The sequence below is a fragment of the Aphelocoma coerulescens genome, chromosome 12 (genome assembly GCF_041296385.1).
Source record: "Aphelocoma coerulescens isolate FSJ_1873_10779 chromosome 12, UR_Acoe_1.0, whole genome shotgun sequence".
Lineage (NCBI taxonomy): Eukaryota > Metazoa > Chordata > Aves > Passeriformes > Corvidae > Aphelocoma > Aphelocoma coerulescens.
Window position 1 is genome coordinate 1,923,200 of NC_091026.1, and position 22,818 is coordinate 1,946,017.

Genomic DNA, 22,818 nt, shown 5'->3' on the forward strand with positions numbered 1-22,818 from the left:
TTTTCTATTTGATTTTTCTCAGCTGGTCTGTACAAACAAATGGGGGCACCAAGGTGTGGGACAGCAAAGGACTCAGAGGACAGGGGCTGGGTCATGGGGGAAAATGGTTTGTGAGCAGGACCTGCACTTGACATCTCAGGTTTCACAGCTCTGAGCAGCATTCTTGCATGTCACAGCTTCTTGTCACACCAGGAGAAAGTTAAATCTTGGTCATAAGTGCTGCAAATGACTATCTAAAATTCAGGAAAGTCGCTTAGCTCAGCCTGTCTGGAGAGGAGCCTGAGAGAACTGGCTGGGGGAGAGCAGTGCCTCTGAATTTTCCTAGAAGCAAATTGCATTGCACTGAAATTGGAGAGCCAGCAATGCTCTGCTGCACAGAACAGGACCAGAGACACTGGATATCTGCAATACCATAAATGACAGCAGCAGCAAATGCAGGACTGGAAACTGCTGGAGAGTTTGTTGAAAATTCTAAGAATCTTTCATGTAAGATTATCAGTGAGGAAGGGCTAATATAACTTTATTTTTTCAGCAGGAGGTTGCTGTTTACTGTTTATTGAGCTGCACTCAGAACAATTTAATTACTGCAAGGCGTAATGAAAAGCTGTTTCAATTTTAATCTGAAGTGTTCCCACACCAACTGGTATTGAAAAGCTACGTAATTGATGTTTTCATCCAGCATATTTAATGTTAATTTTATAGAAAGACACCATATAAGTATGAACACCTAATAGGCTATAGTAAAGAGATGGAATTAATTCTAAAAGAATATACAATAGAGGACAATAGTCCTCTATGGAATAGTGAATTTTAGATAAACGTGTTTCTTAAATGAAAGCGTTAAAGCAGTGAAAAGAAAGGAAGAAATGAAGCAACTAACTTCAATTTCTATACAGAATAAAGCAGTGAACAGATGAGACAAAACTTGTTGGCAGCATTGTGAAGGCAACCATGGCCCAGTGACTTCACCTGGGGGTGTAAAATGTAACAGAAGGAACTTTGCAGGACAGCTCTTGGTAACTTAAAGTACTTAAACTGAATTTCCCTTGGAAGTAAATAAAGTAAAGTGAATTGAAGCCATCTGTGCTGTCGTTCCTTCACACTTCAGTACGTGTGAGGTGTATCAGCCTGTCCTGGTGTGCATGGCTCCACCTTACACCGGGATGAAGATTCACTGGGGAAGTCCTGGGGGTTGGGGATACACAGACCTGCACAGAGCCTGGCTGGCTTCAGTGGATCTGCTTCCAGAATCCAGCCTGTCAGGGAAGTAACAAAGTCACTGCAAGCTTCATTTATCACCAGTTAGATAAAGAGTGAAGCTTTTGGAAGGAGCTGACTGTTGTGTGGTGCCTATGGGAAGTCAGGTGTTATTTTCCTATGGAAGAGAGAGACTCCCAAGATTCGGCTGAAGAGCTGCTGGACAGGGTGAGAAAGGCAAGCACTGTAACCAGCCCAACAGCAACCACCTTTAGCTGGATATGGATAAAGTAAAAAGTTGACAATTTGTGCAGGACAAAGCAACAAAAATAATGGTTTTCACTCCAGCAAAACAAGTGTACTGCACTGTTAACAGCTTCATATACAAGATGTCCTGTTGTTGTAAGGTAATTCATGCAATTTAAATTCTCAATGCATGAAAAACCCAAACTAAAAATTATATTCCACTCCCTTGAACACTTTAGTGACATGGGAAAATAATAAAGTCTTTCAGCTGGATGATAAAATATAAATAGTTTATGCATCATCATACAAATAAGGGATGCCTTATTTGGCTTCTCTTTTAGGTGCTAATGCTTGATTTGTTCAAGGCCACTTTCTTCATGGTCTCTGTATGCTGGACTTCTTTTGTATCTAACTTGACTTAAATTTTTTCCTAAGCAATGTTCTCTTAGTTAAAAAAAAATCTTATGCAGGAGTAAGAGAATAATTCGCAGCATAATCAAACCTTGCAGAAGGACAGTGCTTTGACTGTGGCTCAGAGGGAAGCACCCTGGATAAAATGGCAAAGTTTGTCTATAGCAGTCCTTGGTTTGAGGAGGAAGGAAGTAAGATTTGATACCCAAAATTCCATAATAAAGTGAGTATATGCATTTCTTCTTTTGTCCAGCCAGCACTCCACTCCTAATTTTTGCTGCTCATTCTTCTGCGGCTTATAGGTATAAAGGGTACAATTAAGGTTATAAGGTGCCACTTCAAACATTTGATATTTTTTGGAGAATCCCCAAGTAATGACAGCCAAGTAGACTGGGAACACAGGAATATTGCAAATGGAAACACCACAAATAAGGAAAGGTTTCACTTTTCCATGCTCCTTTCCAGCAGGCAATGTGAAAACTCTTCTCAAAGATGGGGATCATCCCTCCCATTTTGGACTGGGAGGAAGCTGAGGTCCATGAGGCTGGGATGGCTTTGCCTGTGTGACAAACCCACTGGAGGAAAGGGAATTAATCCCCAGGGCTACAACCACCAGGCAGACTGGCCTCACACCTCCAAAGCATGGTGCTGCCACTGGGGCTAAAGGCCAGTGGTTCTCATTTTCCTCCTAATCACGCCTCAGGCTGCTTTTTGTACAGGTAGAAGACACCCCAGAGGGTGAAAATGTAAGATCTGATTATATGCCTGGACAAATGAAAGTCTAATACCTGGACATTCACACTTTAGACATCTAATCCCAAACATAAACCAGATCAATCTCGGGAAGAATGCTGGTAATTTTCAGTTTATTTTGGACAGTCTGTTCAGTTTCCATTTCCCTTCTACTTCAGTGCTGTAATGTTTCAGTTTCCTTGTTTGCTTTTCTGTTTCTTTCTTGCAATTATTGTCTTTCTTTGCATGTGCTGCATTGTTTAACTCGAAATTTGGCTTGCTTTCCTCCAAACCCGTGTTTATTTGCTCCATGACTACATCCCTGTTCTAGTCTTTTAAAAGAAGTTTAAAACTTTATGAAAGGTCTTTGTTGAAACCTCCTCTTCTTGAGGTGGTTTTTCCTCTCTTCTTTCCCTCTTTCTTTTCAAGCTCCTCATTGTACTTATATTTTATATTACAGTATATTAATAATTTAACTTTTGCATATTTTGCTAGAATCTGTGCTACTTGACCATATTACATGGACATGCTTAGTCTAAAACCATGTGAATATTTATTGTACACACTGCTTTGAGTGTAGTTCTGTATTTTTTTCTCCTGGGCCGAGTTTTGCAGTCAGATATATGGATATGACTCCTGTTAAAGTTGCATAAATAGACTGGATCTGTGCATCACGGGACTTGTTCAGTTTAAATGTGACATTGAAAAGTTACCCTATAAGAATTCGAAAAGAATGATTCAGATTTTAAATTTTGCCCTCGGTAGATACCACCTTGGTCTGGATTTGGCTTTTTGGTAGGTCTGAGCCCATGGCAATGGGGAAGAGGAAAATAGAGAATAAGGTCTTTTAATAGCTGGCATCTCCGTGTGGTTTGTCTTGTAAAAGAGTGCCACAAAAGCTTAAATATTTCTTTTAGCAATGTCCTCTAAACTGAAGGCATTATTAGACTGGAATCAGTGGTAACTTCCAGAGTATGTGGGAATCATGGTATTCTAGAGACATGGAAACTTCTGTTTCAGCCTTCCAGAGCTCCTGGTTGCCATCCCCATTTCAATCCCCTATGACTTGGCAAGCCCACCTCTTCCTGGAGGTCACCAGTGCCTAAGGACTCTCTGTTTTGGGGTTATTTTCTTATTTGGTGTTTAGGAGAGGCAAACCCAACAGTGCTGCTTTTTCCTTGTCCTTGCTATGCCTCTCTGAGGTTAACGTGACTTCAGCTGAACTCGGGTTTTGGTTTCTATCAGAACTTTCTTCCGCAGAGAAATCCAAAATAAGGCTGAGAATTTTGCTGGAGGCTCTTTTTTAGAGTAACGCTAATTTAATTAACTTACTTAATGTAACTTACATGACTGTAAATGCAAACGTGTAATGCTCTGTAAAAACAGTCCTAGGAGAAATGTTTTCCTCTGCAATGGCTATCCCGAGAAGCTGTATTTTGGGGTGATAATTTGTTTACTATTTTCATGCGCCATTCTGTATGTTTTCAAAGCTAAAATAAGTGAGCTAACAGCGAGCAGAGCCCTTTGGTATCCCTACTTTTCCATGGACGCTGTGCTGAGTAACACAGAGATTGCTGCCTGACAGCTGGTCGCCGTCTCCTCCAGGAAAAGAGCTTGCACGCTATTTTTTTTTTATTTATTTTTTTATTTCTCCCCAGATACCTTCCCCAGCAGCTCACACCCCACCCCTCAGCACGTACCGCCCCTTGGGAATTGCTGCCTGCTCCCTTCAGAGCCAGGGTTTGCTTTGCGCAGGTAGGACAGGGCTTGCTTTGCCCAGGTAAGGCAGGGCTGGGCTGGCAGAGGTAGGGCAGGGTTTGCTTGGCACAGGGCAGGGCTCAGGGGCTCTGCTCCGGCAGCGCGGCCGATGCGGGTGTCGGACCCAGCCGGTGCCGGCGCCGGTGCCCACACCTCGGGGCTGACGCGCTGCCGGTGCGCCCCGCTTAATTAACTAGCTAATTAATTGTCAAACTACTGAGGGACTCAGCCGAGGCAGGGCCGGTGCGGGTGCAGGGAGGCGGCCGGCTCTGGGAGCGGAGGGCGGGGGGTTGCTGTGAGGCGGCAGCGCTGCGGTTGCCTGAGGGGAGCCGGCTCTGCCGCCCCATCAGCGCCCGCTCCAGCCCCCGGCGCAGCGGCTACGCTCATCCCGCACTCCCAGGCCGGGTCGCGGGCAGGGCTGGAGGCGCAGCGGCGGCGGGATCCCATCACAATCCCATCGGGATCTCCTCCTTCCCTCCGCCGAGCCCGCGGCGTCTCCGCCGCTCCCAAATGGCGGCGGGGCGGAGCGGCCGATCGGCAGCTCGGCACTCCCCCCGCCCGACGGGGAGGCGGGAGCGGCCGGGCAGACGGGCGCAGGGACGGCGTCGAGCGCCGAGCGGGCGATGGGCGGGGATAAATGTCTGCCTGGGCGCGGGGCCGCCATTTTCTCTGAGGCGCGGAACGAGCGGCGCCGGGCGGGACCGGGGCGCGGGGGACCCGCCAGGGGCCCGGCACACAGGTACGGGTGGCCGGGGAGTGCCGGGGGCGAGCGGGAGAACCGCTCCCCGTATTTCCGCTCTTTGCAGCGCTCCGTTCCGCGCTGGCGCCGCTCCGGGCTCGGCCCCGGGCGCGCTGACCCGGCCGCCGCCTTGGCCGTAAGGGCGGATGGCCGCTCGGCTCCGGCAGACACTGGGGAAGGAGGAGGAGAACCGGGCGGCTTCGGGCCCGCGGAGCTTCGCTGCCGGATCGCCCGGGCCGGGCCGGGGCTCCCGCCGAGGGGACGGTGCCGGGAGGGCCGGGGCGGGGCGAGGGTGCCCGAGGGTCGGGGGGAGCGGGACTGGGTTGTGGCCGCCGCCTGTCAGTGCCAGCGCGGAGCCGCGCGGGTGGGCCCGCACCGCCCGGGGAGAGCATCCCGCAGCCCTGGAGCCGTGCCCTGTGCAGGGAGACTGAGAGCGGGCATCCCGCAGCCCTGGAGCCGTGCCCTGTGCAGGGAGACTGAGAGCGGGCATCCCGCAGCCCTGGAGCCGTGCCCTGTGCAGGGGAGGATGAGCAGTGGGATGAGCATCCCTCACAGCTGGAACTGTGCCCTGCCCGCAGCCGTGGCTGTGCTGGCCCGGTCTCCTCGGGTCCCCGCTGTGATGCTGTAGCGTTGTCACTCCTGCGCTTCCAGCGGGGCTCCCTGACCCTCCTGTTACTGTGATCCATAGTCTGCTGAACTGGGAGTAGAAAAAGCCTTTAGGTGTATCAGCACAACTGAATTCTTTGTGCTCGGGCATTCTTGGGTTTGAATTGCTTGCTTGCTTATTTTTTGCAACCGAAATTCAGTTAGAAAAAGACATTTGCTAGCAGGAGTAAGATTGTTTTGTGTCCTGATTTCTTGTAAGCTGTTCAGCCTTGCCAGGTAGCAGTGGTGTTCCTGCAGAGCCCGGGCTCCAGCCCTGTGCTCTGTCCTGCCTCTCTTTATCTCCAGCCTGACTGCACACACCAATAACCTGCCTGTCCCACTGCTGTCCCTTCTTCATCTTGCCTGTGACAGGCCAAATGACTTGTGTAGAATTGTTTTTCTTCCTAGCCTTGAAGTGACATCCATAAATGCAGGAACCTTAGCTGGCCAGTGAGACTGCAGAACCAGTTGCAGTGGGATTGCTGCAGCACAGTGTGTGTTCCAGCTGCAGCTGGAGGTTGTGGGTGTGCAAAACAGGAGGATCTGTAGTGGTGTATAAATCAGAATCTTTCCAAAACTGAAGCCAAGTTAAAATATCTGAAAATGTCTTTTATTTTAATGCTTCTGAAAAACCCAGCTCCAGATACTGCCTAAAGGACCACTGCATTGTGCTAAACTAGGATATCATTGGAATGGGCATGCTTATTCTTCATGACATGTCTGCAGTGTTGGTGCAGAAGGAGAGATTGAGTTGATGAATGTGAGAGTTAATTCCAGGCAATTCCCTTAAATCTCTTCTGGGGACACCCACTCAGAATGGAAGTGGCTTTAGTTTGGTTTGTCTTAATGAGAATTTTCTGCAGGCAAACCCTAAGGCTGCAATTAATCATGAGAGAGGTAGGGATCTCTGTGTGTGCTCATGAAATGAATATGGTGACTGATTAATGTACTAAGCAATTTAATCTTAGATTATTAAATCAGAAGTGAAGTAGCATCATTGGGTTGGAGCATTGATGCTTTCAGAGACCTGGAATATGTTTTTCATATGGTTTGTTGCTATTCTTATTATCTTCAGGACTGAACAACTTATTGTGCAACACTGCTGATTAACCTGCTTTGAAAGAAAAGCTGGAAGTGGAAGAGAAAATGCCTAGGTTCTTTTTTCCAAAGAAGATCTAAACTTTTTTTCAGTTGAATTCCTTTTCCATTTTTTATTCTTAACCAACCGTGCATTCTGTTCAAATTACATATGAAGTCACTGCTGTCTCAAGGGCCTGAACTTACTACGTCTTATTAAAATAACTCATTTTCTAAACCACAAACATGACCCACGGAAATCATTGGTCAGCACTTCTTGGTACGCTAAATCAGCAGTAATTTCTTCTGGGACATGTACTCCCCTCCTCCCCCCAGATTATTTATGTGGTTCTTTGCACTGTTGGAAAACCAGGAGTTGAGAAGAAAACCGAGTTTTCCTTGCTGGAAAACATTTAATTCAGAGCTATTGGTTTCCAAGCTCCTGTAGGAGATGAGAACCAAAAGCTGTTAGGTTGAATTGTTTTATATAAAGGAGCCTTCAGTCAAGATTCAGTGCAGGAGTTGAGTTGATGCACTCACTTCTGTGTTCTGGATACAGGATGTTTAAATTGTTTTTATATTGCTAATTAAGTTAGTAGAGCAAATGAACTTGCACAGTCGAATTCAGTGCAGGGTGGTATTTGGGTCTCTGCTGCACACACTGTCCTTTTCTGTGCTGCCAGAGTCATTCCCTTTGCCACACCTCTGTCACACCTCCAGCATCCCTCTGCTCTTGCTTTAAACACTCCCCGCTTGTTTTCCTCCTCCCCTTCCCATGTTGTCACGTTCTTGTCCTGCCTCCCTGGGCTGCCAGCTGGGCAGGAGGGAGGGATTTCCGTGGATTTGGGCTCCTTATGTGGTGATGTGCTCCTGCTGTGATGCCCTGGCTGATGGAGAGCAAGGAATTCCTTCATACTTTGCCTTCCTATTTCAATATTCTGTGGGAATGTCCTATTCTTTGTGCCTCTGCTTAACTTTAGTTGAAATGAGAGATACCCCAGAGTTCTGGAGGAGGGGCAGGACAGTTGGCTGCCACAATCACCTAACACCAGTTGCCCAGGGAATGAAGATAATGGGGTTTGTGCAGCTGCATTTCCAAAACTTTCATGGCAGTTCAGGTAGAAACGAACTATTGAAAAGGATGATTGTGTTGTAAGAAATAAGTCCCTGGATCATCTTCTAAATTAGAAACACTGAAATCTAAAATGAGTGTGTAACGAAAAACAGTATTTAGAGTTCTATTTATAATAAAGCCATCAAATTGCATCAGTCAAAATTATCTTTATTTGGGGAAGCAACAAAAGTCATCAAAACAAGATGAAAACTTGTGATTTCCCAAATTTCAAGAATAGTGATTTGAAGCATGATTTCAGTAAGTTTCACTTAAGTTTAATTTGTAAACAGATGTTTGCATCTACATTGTACCAGGTTTGATTGATTTTGTGTAATTGCTTATGCAAAACTCTTTGGTATTTTCTGGTATGAAATAATATCCACTGTGTATTGAATAAGGTTGTGGAAACATTTGGTCAGCTCTACAAATTAATTGAAAGAGGAGTTGATGTAGCAGTAGGGACTTGGCTAAAAAGTCTAACTTTTAAATTAACATGGTATGTTAGCAGTGACTGTGAATTAGCTCATGGCTTTTGAGACAGCATGAAGTAGATACAACTTATTCTGTATGGGTAACCCATGTTTAGTGATGTTCTTACTTTTTCTGAAAACAAAGTCTACTTTGGCCCAAGTTCTGTGAATAATTCTCCGAGCTCTGCTGGCTCTTGCTGCGTGCGCTGTTTTTTTGTAAACAACGCTTTTGCTTTGAAAAGCAGCTGGCGCACGTTTATTCCTTTAGTGACTTGAATATTGTGTTTGTACTATAAATGTCATCTGTTTTACACAAAGTTGATTTTATTGCAGCAGTGTGTACTGACCTTTTACAGTTTAATAGAATATGGTCATCTTGTGTACTGAAATGCTGCAGTGCACATAGCAGATGAGGATAAACAAAGTGCTGGTCTTGAGTCATTTGTAAATGAGAAAAGCGTTTTCTTGGTAGAGTTCAGAGCTAGGAGTTAGAACTGATAATTAATAAACAGTATGTTTACATAAGTATTCTTTATTCATTCAGGCTTTTAAATGATGTAGTCCAGATGATCGAATTGTGTATTTTCCAGTGGGTTTTGCTTGCTTCTGGGAGTAAGGTTTTAACAGCAAGACTCGATTTGTGTAGAACAGCCGGGTGGCAAGTGCAGGTCGCTGCGTTTATTTGCAGTTGCAGGTGTGGCGGCTCTGCCGTTTCTCCTGTGGTGCTCCAAACGCATCCTGGATGCAGCAACGGAGCAAAGCGAGAGCACAGCTTAAATCAGAGCTGTTTAACTTCAGGCAGAAGAGCTGGAAAATTGCTTTGCGACTAATCTGTGCATGTGGTGAGCGTGAAAGTGAGTGTGCCGTGTTTTCTGGGCACTATCTGGAGATCTGCAGTGGGACCTGTATCTCCAGCTCCTGTGATCTGAGCCCCCTTTTATGTTGCTCGCAGTTTCGGTGCTCCGTGCGCTCTCTCCCTCGCAGTGTTGTGGCTCTGCAGATGCTGCGTTGATTACGGGCTGCTGCTGTTTTCCCTCGGTGCTGTGCCAGTGCTTCATCGCAGATTTAACTCCCATTGCGTACCTGCCATTGGTTCGCCCCTCAAATGCTTCAGTTCTGACAAGCAGCTGACAAAAGGGCGTTAATTAATGGGGCATTCCGATGCAAAGACGTAGTATCGGTAGGAGCAGTTGAGCCATTGGTGTATTTTTAGTTCACAAGCAGAGGGAGGTTGCTTCACTAACTCGCAGCTGGGTGTGGCATGGGGTTAACCAGATTAATTAAAGCTGGCTCAGAGGTTCAGGCTTTTAAAAATGGCTCTGAACCCCCATTATAGTCTTCTGTTATATAAATTTTTTCACTGTAGAACAAACTGGGGTTCTGAAAGTGAGGATTTTAGGAACACTGAGCTGAGAGATTGACAAGAGGAGGATGCAGGATGATGCACAACTAGAAGAACGATGTGTCTGATGCTGTTGTAGGGGAAAACATTTAAGGTATATATTGAAATACTTTAACATATGACCAGTTTTCCTTTTTTTTTAGTGTCTTTTAGTTTGCTTCCAGTATATGTCCCTGTCATCTGTATCAGTAATATGTTCTAACTTTTGGATATTCCACTTTCTTGTTCTCAGGCATTTAAGAGTGTTTGCTCAAAGTCTAGTCATACTTTCAGTATTTTATGGTGGTATTTCAGTCTATTAGCACACCACAAAAGGCACTGCTGTCTCTCTACTCACTTGCTGCCTGTGGCAGAAATGACTAAATTATCATTCTTTTTTCTTTATTCAAATTTTCTTTGCGTATAAGAAATGTGGGAGATTTTACATAAGAGTTTTTTGGTGAAACTGAAGGAGCATGGTGAGGCAGGTGAAGATGCCATGTTCTCCCTTTTGTTTGCATGGAATTGTTGCAGAAATTCGGGAACACGGAGGGAGAATCCTGCAAAGAACAGATATAGAGGGGACCATTAGACTGGAAGCTTCAATGGTGGAAGTGTTGCGGGGAAGAAAAAATACTGGTTAATCGTATTTTAATTTTTTTTTAAAATTCCTAATTTATTGCTACCCAAAAAAATGCTATTTATGTTGTTTCCAAGTCATTATCGTAGAAGGTACACTATTGAAAGTTTGTCGTAAAAGGGAAAGTAAAGTGCAGTTTAATTCCACTTAATGTGGAGGTAAGAGTGCCTATAATGACCTCTCCAGCTTTCACTTGAAAAGGTGTATTTTGATACATGGTAACTTGGAGTTGTGTAAACTTGGCTGTAGAAACTTTGTTCAAAAGTTTCTCTGAAAGGTGCTCATATATACGGCATAGGATGTGACTCCACCTTCACTGTCCTTTTTTTTCAATTCCTGAAGTTCAGAATTTACCTAGCAATTGTTAATTCCAAGACTACTGTTGGGTTAATATTTTCCTTATTTTGATGATTTCTATAGTAATTGAATTCCTTCAGATCTAATCTATCAGAGAACCCCATTACAATATTTTTTCAGCTATTTATTTGTGCATTTTCTCTTGTAATTTGATGTGTTTGGGTTTTTTTGAGTTTTGGTGGTTTTTTTTGGTGAAACCTGTGTTGTAAAATTCATGTATTAGAAGTATGGCAAAAGTGTCTAAACTCTACTCTTGAATTTGCATGAGCCTGATGTTTAGTTCTTAAAATAAACACACGGCACTGGGGCCACTGTGTGCAAATAACAAACATGTCTGATATTCCAGGACTTTCAGGTTTAAGCTGGGGTAAATTTGTTGATGATCAGTCAGTTTTTCTTAGATTGAAGCAGAAAAGTGTGAAAGTACCTGTGCAAGCTCAGTGACTGCCTGCTTTTCCCAAGCTTTCTTTTCCCTCCCCATCTGCCTCCAATAACTTTGGAAAGCTGTGTCCAATCAATCCCAATCTGTAGGGTGAGCAGGCAGGAACCTGTTTGTGGTGTTGAAGCTGGGAGGGTGCAGGTTTCCCTGGTGCCTAATTAGAAAGCTAAGCAGTTTTGGTCACCTGGAAGTCAAGCTGCTGGCTGTGGAGCAGAGTCTCTTCTGGTAAAACAACATTTCTGGCTTTGTCTGATCACTGGGCTCACAGTTTAACTGTTCAGGTTGTGATGGTTGTTATCTTTATGTGGGGAAAAACCATTTAGAGTTCAGTGCTGGGGAGGGGTTGTTCCAGGCTGGCTGGTCTGCAGCAATGGGATGAAGGGAGTTCTTTAGGGCATGGGTCGTGTGGCTGGCAGAGAATGGAGTAAACTAAGGAGTTGCCAATGTGCTGCAGCCAAAAGGAGCAACAAAGTGTGCAAGCCTCTAATTTTATGCTGACATTTGACAAGAAATCCGCTGTATTCTGAATGATGTCATGCCTCTGTGCTGAAGGCTGTGGAGCAGGTAGAAGGCTTACCCAGGCAATAACAGTGTGCTGCAGCAGAGGGTTGGTGTCACTGATACAGTGGATTGATTTCAGCTCAGAGGCTCAGAGCTTACTCTTAGATTTCGCCAGCCTTTTAAGTTGACTGTGTAACTCGCTCACTGGCAATCAAGAGGTTATAAAAAGAGAGCCAGCTGATGTTGCAATGTAAGCACTGCCCCTGTAGTGGAAAGACTGTCCTTTGGCATGTTCACTGGTGCTATTTTTACCTATTCCAGTAAGATCTGCCCTTGTGATGTTGAATTACAGGACAGTACCTGGAATAATTTTCTGTTACAGAAGTGCTGTATGCTCTGAAGAAAATTTTCAATAAAATTGGGCAGATTGACACTAAAACTGTCTTACATTGAAAAATATTTTTTGTTCTGTCAGCACAAATAATACTGTAGCTGTGACTACAAGAGATTCTTTCACTTTTGTTTGCATATTTTGTCTGGCAGAGGGTTTTTTTTTAATGTTGAGTACCTTTGTATATTGATTGTTTTGTCTTTCTTGGTTTCTCATGTGGACTTCAAATAGGCAATGTGAAATTTAAAGATGGGGATTAACAGTGTAGCCCAGGAATAAGTGGAGTAGCAGGTTTTGTCCTAATTTCTAAAAGGCCGTGTTGATGTTGGTTAATTTTTAATTTGGTGATTCCTTCACATTATAGGAAATTAATATTTTTTCTGGGAATAAGTTATCAGCACTGCCAGTGACAAAATGCTGTATCTACCCAAATACTTGTAGTGGAAACTGGAGCAAACAGCAGGAATGCCCTGAGAGTGAAACACTGGGATTCAGTGGCACAAGTATCACACAGAGATGTGTGACTGCCTGGATCACAGTGCTGAAATGTCTGACATTTGTGGTTACTTCCTCTCAAATACAAGGTGTATTTTCTGAAACCATCAATATCTATGGTTCAGAAGTGACTGACAACACTGAACACCCCAAACCTCAAGCTTTTGTCCTGGCTGTTTGTGCATTTAGAAGTTTATTTGGGGCAGAATTTTTCCAAAGCAATGGTTTGACACCAAAGTGTGATATGCGATTAACTTGTATGAGTTCAGCATTCCCCTTAAGGCCCCTGCTGGCCTTGCTCCTTCTCCTACTCCTCAGTGCATCTCAGGTGGAAATCCTGCAAGCAGGCAAACTTCCTCCACAGTGATTTTCTTCTCCCTTGGCTTTGCCATTGTCTTAGGTGAACAATTCTAGTCAGGTTTAATTGAATCTCACATCTGCAGTAACAGCTGGGGTTTTTGGCAGCTTTTACTTCTTAAAACCTTGTTGTTGCCAGTTCTATTAGCAAATGTTCTTACCTATTTTTTTTTGTCATGTGTCTCTTATCTGTCAAGAAAAATAAGTAATTTTTCCTGCCTTACAACTATTGCTTTGGTGGCAGATGGAAATACTGCACCTGCTTCTTCTTCAGCCCATCACATGTATTTTATGCTGTGCTGTCTCATTCTTGATTTATGCATGAGATTTCTTTTTCTTCCTGCTGATTTTACAGTAAAAATGCTTTAGTTTTTCATTCTGTAAAGTCTCTACCCTTCCCCATCAGTTTTCCCTCCTCTTTTTCATGTAACATCACCCATCTTACTGACTCATTGTCTTCTTTTGTATTTGGTTATAACTAAAGATCTCACCTTTTCCTCTGGTGTGAGAAAAACAGAATTCCTTCCTTCTCCCCAGTCTCCCTGCTTATCATTTTCCATGATTGAAGGCATATTTACACATATGCCACATTCCTTAATGTTTGTTGGAGACAGGTGTGCTAGGTGGTAAGCAGGGTAAGCTCACAGCTCATATTGTAAGTAGACTTTACTTTAAAAATGGCTCAAGGTGGAGGTCCCAAAGCATTAACCTGTTTTCATGTTGATCTTTGGGAGTTTGTTGTCTTGGTAAAATCATTGCAGCTTCTTTTTGTTTATTTATTTTAATTTTTTCCCTACCTGCTCTGTCCAGAAGAGAAGATACTTCTAACCAAAAGTGAGCTGGCAGTATAAGATCTCTTCTTGATTTTTTCTTGCATTTCTTATAAAGACATGAGGAAGCTGGGACTTCTGGTCTGGAGAAGAAAAAGCTTGATGGGGGGGGATCCCATCAAGATTTCTTCAGCTTCCCTAGGAATTCTTCCTCTTACAGTTGGTGCTTTTATGCAAGATACAGAGAGCCTTCAGAGGCTTGGCTGCTTGTTACTGTTTTGTATGCAAGATTTGTCAACATTTGTGAGTCAGCAAGGTGTTTGGCTAAGTGAGGAACTGACGTGTGAGTAGGGAGCATTCATCTATTTAATTTCTACTTCAGTGAGTTTTTAGCAATAAAAGACTTTCATGATGTTCTGGAATAAGAATGAGATGCTGTTGGGCTGGGTAGCATTTGGTTGTCCTGCAGTCTGGCCTTGCACTCTGTCTCATTACACTGAAATGCTGCGTAAAATAATGAAAGGCTGGAAGACCCTGAAAACTCTGAAAGTAGAAGGATGATAATTTATCACTGTGTAACTCGCAAAGTAACTTTGTTGTTATTTATTTGGTATGTGTAGTGCATGTATATGTTTGTCTGTTAAAATGTAAATAACTTCTGGTTTTGTTGTCTTCCACAGATGATGTGCTTCATCCTTTTGTCATAGGACTTCATTTGCTGAAAGGAAAGCTAAAGGTATAAATAACTTTCTAACTTTCTTTTATCTTGCCCTTCCTCCTTATCCTGGCCCATTCTTTCTTCTGAGGTGCCTGGACCTTTCCTGGGGGAAGGGAGACTTGGCTCAGCCAAGCTCTGTGCTTGTATTCCTGCACTGCTGCTAAAATTCACTTTTTGTTTTTTGAAAAATACCACAAAATTGATATGGAACATACAGTTGTTCCAGGGTTTGCATTATCAGAAGTGTGTATTTAACTTAAGCTCTTACTTCAGTCAGTCTCCTTGGGTATTTGCTTTTCAGGGGAAAAGCCCTTCCTCACCTTCCTCAGTTTAGAACTTCAGCTCTTGATGTTTGCCTGTCTTCTCCAAATGGCATTTGCCTTTCCACACAACTGCAGATCTGTTGGGAATAATCCAGACCTAATGTAAATTGTGTCTGTGACATTATCTGAAAGCTCTATCTCTGAAACATAATGGCTGGTATGGCGCTTTGTTAAATAAATAGAAACCCACCCAAACCAGAACTGTAATTTCATGGGTGTATTTAATAAGATAATGTTAAAATGGAGCATAATTTCTTTTTGGAGGCTCTCAGGACAGTAAATGTTTGACATAGTCTTAAGTAATGTTTGTAATATGTGATCTCTAATATTTAAGTACATTCTGTTTTTATTTGCCACTTTATTCAGGTTTCTTTGCAAATACAGGTGCATACAAACCCAGAAAATAAAGTTGTTAGAGCTGTCCAGGCATTATGTTGTGGAAAGATATATCCAACTATGCCCAGGTGCATTTTGTTATAAAATACAAGGGAGAATCCTTTGTTTTATCTCCTCCAGAAGCTCTCTCAAGGCCCTTTCCAAGCGTGGCTAGGTGCTTGTCCCTGTGCCCTGCCCTCTGCCCGTCTGGGTATTTCCATGTCCCAGCTCTTGGAATCACATTATTGACCTCCACGTGGCACTGCAGGCCTGGCACAGAGCCCACATTTAATTAAATCGATTTATTGGCTGAGAGCTGCCCTGAGTGAAAGCAGGGAGCACCTGGCTCTTGGACAGGCTGGGGCAGATCATCCTATTGGGATGCCCAGATAATTCAGCATTGCCTGGTGCTTTGCAGTGCTGTTTAACAGCACCATGCAGGCTCTCTGTACAGTGTGCCATGAGCACAGCTCCCAGCAGCTTCTTTAATAATCCTCAGGCTGTTCCTTCTCTCACAGCTGAGCTTGCTGTAGATCTGGGCTGTTCTCAGTGCTGGTGTCCTCAATGCTGCTGCATTTCCTACACGCGGCTGAGGGAGGACAGAGCCAGGAATTCTTTGTGCTGAGGTTCTCAGTCACTTTTTTGTTTAATCCTTGAGAACTTGTGTGGGAAGGGCATTTGGTGGATTGCTGACATTTGAGTAACTTTTTTCATCCTTGCTGTAAAGTGGATGAGTTCCAGGCAACTGCAAACACAGTTTGGGGCTTTCAGACTGGAAACAACTGGGGAGTGAGCAAGTGCAGAATGCAGATAGGCACATGGCTGGGAAGGTATGTGCACTTGATTGAGAGACTTGGGGTGAAAAAAAAAAGGCTTGTCCAGAGTGTTTTGACCATGTAAAGACAAAACACTGTAGTCCCACTTCTGTCTGCAGTGCAAGGCCCACTTTAAAGAGGTCTCTCTGTAAATCTCTCTTTGGAGAATTCTCCGGGGAACAATTTAACATTATGGCACAGAAGCAAGAAGTCTGAATGACAGGACTGTCATATGATGTGATTCTGATACAATCAGCTATAAGAAAGCGGTGTTCAGTTCTTTTTGTTTCTAGTAATGAGTTTGAATTTGCTGAATTAAAAAAGGAGAACGTCTTAAATATCACTTAAGCCTTAGTAGTATTCATAATGTTAAGAGCACATTAGAGGAAAAAATTATGAAATATTGTACTAAAAAAAGTGGAAGTTTTATTCCATGGCAGAGTTCTGGTGCTTTGTTAGCAAAACTTGTATAAAACATATGTGCACTTTCCTTGCTTGCTTTTTCCTTTCCTACTGTTTCAATAGTAATTTCTTAAACTTCTTTGTGAATCTATATAAACTCAGCAGCAGTTCTTAAATCCAATTTAAAAACATTCTGACTGCTTAGAAACACCTGCTGCATTTTTCTTTTTACTTGGGATTGGTTTTTTGCTTTGCCAAAGGGAAAGCTTTGGATTCTGGGTGTTCAGTGCTCCTGTTTCTCTAATGTAGGAATTGTGGTTTCATAGGGAAGCTTAGAGCTCCATATTTAAATTTCATAGAAATATCATGTGGAAAGAAATGGGTGCCTGACGTGGGAATGATCTGTTTGGAAAGGACAAACCAAACAGATCTTCCTGAGAATTGGCTGGGAAAAGTATCCTGGAGCTGTTACAGCCAACCGAGAGCAGGCACAGAGTGGCCAAAGGTGCAGATTGTTTTGGTGACAAATTCCTGTTAAGCAGAGCCCAAAGTACAGCCTGCTGCAGCCAGGTAGTCTGACTGGGTTTGTGCTTACTAGCCAGTGTTTCACTCTGAAAGTAGCTTTTAGCTAAAAAGGCATTCATCTTACCAATTAATAAGTCTAAAAGCAGGTTGACAGTTGCATTACTTATGTCCTCCTTACTGTAGGAAGGAAAACTGTTGGAAAACCAGTGTTATTTTTTTTCCTGAAGGCTGAAGTAGTGACTAAGAACAGAATAGTTTTGATAAATAAAGAAAAAAGAGAAGAAAATATAACTTCCAAGATCCGAACATCAGAGGCAGAAATTGTATGTGTTTCAGTACTGGTTGTTTTTTTGTTCGGTTTGGTTTTTTTTTTTCCTGAACACTGACTTTCCTTCTGTTAATTTTTAATTTTTGTCAGTTGTGTTAGGCAGGAGTTTGCTTTTTGGCATTGATCTCTTAAAATGAAGGACACATGAAGGAAAAGCACCAACCTTGTAGATGTTAGAGGGATCTACCTGGGTTGTTACACTGATCCTAATTCATGCCCTGCATTTATATTTCCATGGATCACAACTTTATTTATTAATATAGGAATGGGTCCCTATTTATCCTCTACTGCTCTGAGAAGCTACTTTTAAAAAATGCTGGTATGGATCATAACAGAGATTTGTCTGGTTTGAATTTCCGGTTTTCCCCCAGATAATTGGTCACCCAAGCAATATTAAATCAATTGATAATTACTGTATGGGGGGAGAAAAGGCTACAGTTAAATGGATCATTGATCCTTTTGTGTCAGAGATGAAAACTTTTCTTCTAAGTAGCTTTTCAAGCTTGTATTTACTGACAAAAGTTTGTATTTTGAAATAGATTCTGGACTTTGTTCTGTGCTGTTTTGCCTTCGTAGAGGTACTCCATGAAACATGACTGTGACCACTAATTATTTGTGTGGATAAAAATGGCAGCACGTGTGTGTTGGCAGGGGGGACTGTTTCAACATATTTCTAAAGGCTTTTGGTGTTTGTTTCACAAAAAAGAAAGCACAAAGTACCTGAACTCTGTAGCGAGAGTTTAGCTTTGTGACATGTGAACTTGCAGCCTAATTCGGTACCAGTTTTGTCATTTCTGAGGGAGGGAGACTGAAATTTTTAACAGTCCAGACCAGCAATTTGTCCTGGTCATGGAAAAAGTCAGAGTAACTTACAGTACCTTTTGAATTGGAATGAATGACATGAATGTATTGATTGTGTAGGAGTGACTGATCTCCAGGCATTTGTTCCTGTCAGATGTGCACATTCCAGAGCCGATCCGTGCTTTTGGTTTGATACATGTTCCAGTGATTCATTGGCAGGATCTGCAATGTATGCAAAAAGCACTGATGAAAAGTGCAGTCTTGGTCACAGTGTGCAGTATTGCTGGGGACTTGCAGGCGTAAATGATGTTATTTTTCTGCTTAGGCTGAACATTTAATGTGAAACCAATCTGTATCAGTTTCCCAGCAGTTGTGGATCTACAAGAGGACTGATCTACTTCCATACCTTAAAATATTCTTTGAATGCTGCTGTTGCAGTTTCAGTTGTAGGAAGGCTGTTTGAAGGCATTTTCATGGAAGGGATGAGCTGCAGGAAGAAAAGATTTGAAGACGATTTTTACAAAGATGCATGAAAATATCCAGCTGGCGGTGGATTATTTGAGCATGGCATAAACATAAATCCAGTATCTGATAATGATTGTTTCAGAAACATGCTTGAAATTAATTTTAAGAGAGAAAAGCTAGTTTTTCCAGAATAGACAAACCTAAGAAGAATATAATTATGAAGGCATCATCGTAAAATCTTTCCTCCTTTATTTTAAATTAAATTTCTCCTTAGAACATAGTTTCAAATATCTTTTCACTGGAGTGGATTGGTGTGGATCTTGGGGGAGCTGGAGTAAATGAGCATAGTGAGTAAAAATGCCTCTAATCAATTACTGCTTGGAGCAAAATACCCAAAGGGAATAAACAAATCAATGCCAGGGCGCAGGTTGCAGGACACTGCAGGGTGGGCTGTGCTCTGCATGTGAATTACCTGCTGAGGTGGACTCAAACCTGTGTCCAGAGATGGTCTGCCTGCTTTGTTCTGCTGTTGTGCCCGTTCAGTGTTCCCTGAATGAGCTAGAAATTGTGTGTGCCTGTGCAATATTAGGTTGTGTCATTAAATGTCATGTTCTGTCAGCTCAGAGCTGGTCAGTTAGGTACCGTATTAATTCTCTTCCCTCATACCTATGCATGCAGTGAGCTACTGGAGTTCCAAGGGGATAGTTTTGTATGTATTAATATAAATTTTAAGCCAGCTTTCTACGCACTGGAGGGCAGGGGAAAGGTGTAAGTTATTTGAAAATCACTTCCTAGGCAGCAGCTTTTCTGACTGTCTATTCTTCCATGATAATAATTTGGAATAAGGCTTGAGAAGTGAGCATGGCTGCCCATGCACTACCAGAATTTGAGTGTTTTCAACCAGACTGTTGCTGGTCCGAGTGAAGAGGTGTTTGTGAGGCCCTGGAGCCTCTTGTCAGCCACAGAGGGTTGTCTGGGAATAGCTGCAAGTGTCAGCAGCAGGACAATTAGGGTTTCTTCAACAAGCTCCACCTTTCCAGCTGCAAGCCCTTGTACAGTGGATGCCAGAGCAGGTTTAGCAACTTTCCATCAGGGATTCCCTGTCTCTCCCCCGGAGACTGTGAATATCTGGTAAACTTCCCCTTCTTCTCCCGTGCCCCTCCACCCTCAGGCCACTTGGCAGGTTTTTGTCAGCTCCAGGCCAGGTCTGACCTCTGTTCTCATCTGTTCCCTTCAGTGCTGGCTCCTCCTTGAGTGCACAAGTAAAACCTAGAGCCCTCAGTTTAGGAAGGAAGGAGAGCTAAGGATGGTGTGTGTGGCACATCCATTTTCTAGGCAAAGAACTCTCGACATCTGTGAGGAAACCCAGACTTGCCAGGAACTCAATCCTCAGCCAAAAAAGATGGCAAAACCCCGCTGATAAAGGACAGTGGCAAGAGAGAGCAGGGTGTTGCTGGAGGGGAGGATTGTGCCAGATGTGCACAGTCTTGAGACTGTCCAGCACTTATTGAGGCAAAGATCCTGGGAGAGAAGGATGCAAATGCCTAATTAAAGATAGAACTGACATTTGGATATACAGAAGGCTGATAGCAGTTGCTGTCTATGTTTTTCTGTGTGTGCAACAACCTTAAAATACATTGCTGTGATCTTCCCTGGCAGTCTGTGCTTCAGTGTGCAGTGTTTGGGAGAGAGAATACCCTGAGAGCAGGGAAGTAACTTTTTTGGTATGAAGCTTATCTTTTGTCGAAATGCAAGTTTGAATTCTTTGTCATTTCCTGCTTTCTCTGGAGGTTTTCAGGAAATGTTGGCAGCATATCAAAATATTAAATATAAAGGCTGTAACGTTGGGCTGTTGTCAACTTCTATCAGCAAGGACAACAAAGGGGTTTTGATGGCTGCCCTGCTATTCCTTATCTCTGCTTCTCAGCAGAGAAATCAAGTTGAGCTCCTTTTCTTGTTTTGTCTCATCTGTTACCTGGAAGGGTGAAACAAAGGAGTTTACCATAGGGGGTAAGTTAAGAGAAGCTCTCTGGGTTTCATCTTTCCCCTCTTATCTAACATTTTATCTCAGTTTTTATTGCTGCCATCTAAGTAATTACTCCTTCAGCTGCCATGTGCATTATATGGGTGTTGCAACTGAACATAACTTGTTTTTCACCTTCCTGATGCCTAGGAATTGTGAGATGTTGTAGGTGCTTATGTGTGGTGAACTTGGTTGTATTCCTCAATTTTATCTCCCTTCCATTTTTCGCAGTATCTCAGTGTCTTCCTATTCATTATTCCCTTTTTACATCAAATATAAAACTCTTTTAAAAATTTATATGCCATAGATTTAAAAATAAAAAAAATCCAAGTATGGCAGTCCTGTTAGATTTTGATTGGGCATTGAGTTTTAAATCTTACTGGCATTTAAATATTTGGAACCTTTGGACAACTGGACCTGCAAAGCTGATGGATTCAGGAATGACAGGGATTGGCAGGGGAGAAGGTGAGGACATGTTGTCACTGTGTACCTTGTCAGTGAAGGAGATATTTAGGAACTGGCTGAAAGTTCTCTTTGAGGCTGAGAGTTCTGCTGCTCTGGGGTTTGCATGCAGTGGTGATGACTTCACCTAAACCAAACCTTTCTTTGGAACTTTGTTGCATTTCCTTTCTGGCTGCTGGTCAGAGCTGGGTTTAGGTCTGGAGCAAATTTACTTGCAAATGCAGCTATGGCTTTTCAGAGCTGTGCTGTGAAGTAAAACACTCTGAAATTCAGCTTATCCTTCTGGGCACCTCAGAATAGACACTTAACATTAGTAGAGATCTTTTTTATCCAAGAATTCCATTGTTTTAACTTTTTCAGTGAAACAAACACCGTTGGCTTTTCTCTGGCATAAACATAAGGAAATGTATTGGAGGGTTCAAATAATTTGCAACAAAGGAGGTGCAGGACCACACATGAAATGAGACTTGAGCAGCTGCTGACAGGTGTTCAGTAATGTAGTGTTGGCTGCTCTGAATTAGGTTGTTTGATTTCGGTACAGACTTTGGTTTTGCTTAGTTTTGAATACGATGTTTGAATGTAATTTGGAGTTCAAGCTGCATTGCAGTTGGGGTAGCTGGGGAAAACATACAATGATACCTTTGTCCCTGCATGTGCAAAAACGTGTGCTGGTTTGGAAGTGTGCAGGGGAGGGGGTTGTTTGTGTCCTTGCACTGGAAGATGTTTGTAAAATCATAAAAGTATTTGGGCTGAAAGCCCATCCAGTGCCACCCCTGCCATGGGCAGGGACATCTTGCACTACTCCAGAGTTCTCCAAGCCCCATCCAGCCTGACCTTGGATGCTTCCAGGGATCCAGGGACAGCCACAGCTTCTCTTGGTACCCTGTGCCAGGGCCTGCCCACCCTCAGAACCAAGAGTTTCTTGCCAGTATCCCATCTAAACCTAATCCCTGTCAGTTTGAAGCCATTCCCCCTTGTCCTTTTAATTGTAAATAATCCCTCTCCATTTTTCTTGTTGGCTCTTTTCAGGTGCTGGAGGGCTGCAGTTAGGTCAGCCTGGAGCCTTCTCTTCTCCAGGCTGAACAATCCCAGTTCTCCCAGGCTTTACTGATGCTGAAATGTAACAGAGCATAGTGTGTGTGAGGGTTGAGAAATTTTTTTGCTGTTTCATACTATGTAAATTGTGATAGTATTAAAAAAAACCCAAATAACCAAAGCCCCAAAATCAGTGACAAAACCAGTTTCCTTAATTAATTCTTTATATTATAATTCCTGTTAAGCCTCTTTTCTTTAACAGTCTGGGCTAATGCTTGTGTGGCATATCTGGTTTATAGGACTGTTGTTCTAGCCTGCAGCTACAGATCCTTTCTCTCTGAGCCAGGACAGGACCCAGGGAGCAGCTGGAGCTGTGTCAGGGGAGGTTTGGATTGGAGATCAGGGAAAGGCTCTTCCCCCAGAGGGTGCTGGGCACTGCCCAGGCTCCCCAGGGAATGGTCCCGGCCCCGAGGCTGCCAGAGCTGCAGGAGCGTTGGGACAGCACTGCCAGGGATGCCCAGGGTGGGATTGCTGGGGGGTCTGGGCAGGGCCAGGAGCTGGACTGATGGTCCTTGTGGGTCCCTTCCAGCTCAGGATATTCTCTGATTCTGTGATCTGGCTGCCTTCCTGAAGGCCCCTCAGAGGAGTTACACATCAATTCCTCGTGCTCTGTTTGTGTGTAGAAAGTCAAATGCCTTCAAGAGTCAGGCTGATTGTGCAGCTGTGGCTGAGCTGTACCCTGCATGTGTAGGTTGATCACGTCACGAGGCAGTGCAGCTTCAGATGCTTTCAGAAAAGGCTGAGGTTTGTTGTGTCAGGAGGAGAA

At 43.5% G+C, this 22,818-nt stretch overlaps 1 protein-coding gene across 8 annotated transcripts in view; it reads left to right on the forward strand.

Annotated features, from left to right (window-relative positions):
• Window positions 1-22,818, forward strand: part of RAF1 (Raf-1 proto-oncogene, serine/threonine kinase) — a 64,967-nt gene that overhangs the window by 22,585 nt on the left and 19,564 nt on the right. For 2 of the 8 annotated variants that reach the window (XM_069027886.1, XM_069027889.1), the window contains exons 1-2: window positions 4,957-5,083; window positions 14,401-14,456. The exons of 1 other annotated variant lie outside the window; for it this stretch is intronic. The gene's annotated coding sequence lies outside the window, so the exon portion shown is untranslated. 5 more of the 8 variants (XM_069027888.1, XM_069027890.1, XM_069027893.1 and 2 more) reach the window with 4 other exon arrangements.